Genomic DNA, 379 nt, shown 5'->3' on the forward strand with positions numbered 1-379 from the left:
AGAAATCATTATTTACATGTCGGTAATCCAGTTTATTTTCATAATTCAAATTCCAGGCAAAATATTTAGTGAACATTTATTTCTCTGATTCATGTTCAGTCGTGCATAACAATTGGTATGAAATATTTTATGCAATTATGTTTGATAGAGGAAATATCATTGTGATGATATATAGCTTCCGTGCAACAGATGCAATACATAACTGTTTGTAAAGATTTCACAGATGAGGAATCTCAGTTATTGAATGTTCTTTTCCTCTCTCTTTTATCTTCCTTTATTTTCCATCATTTATTCTTCTGGAGTCACGTTAAGAAAGTGTAGATAGTGTAGTGAAAGAAGGAACCCGAAAGCATACGAATGTAATACCACTGTATATACG

The sequence above is a fragment of the Penaeus monodon genome, chromosome 34 (genome assembly GCF_015228065.2).
Source record: "Penaeus monodon isolate SGIC_2016 chromosome 34, NSTDA_Pmon_1, whole genome shotgun sequence".
Lineage (NCBI taxonomy): Eukaryota > Metazoa > Arthropoda > Malacostraca > Decapoda > Penaeidae > Penaeus > Penaeus monodon.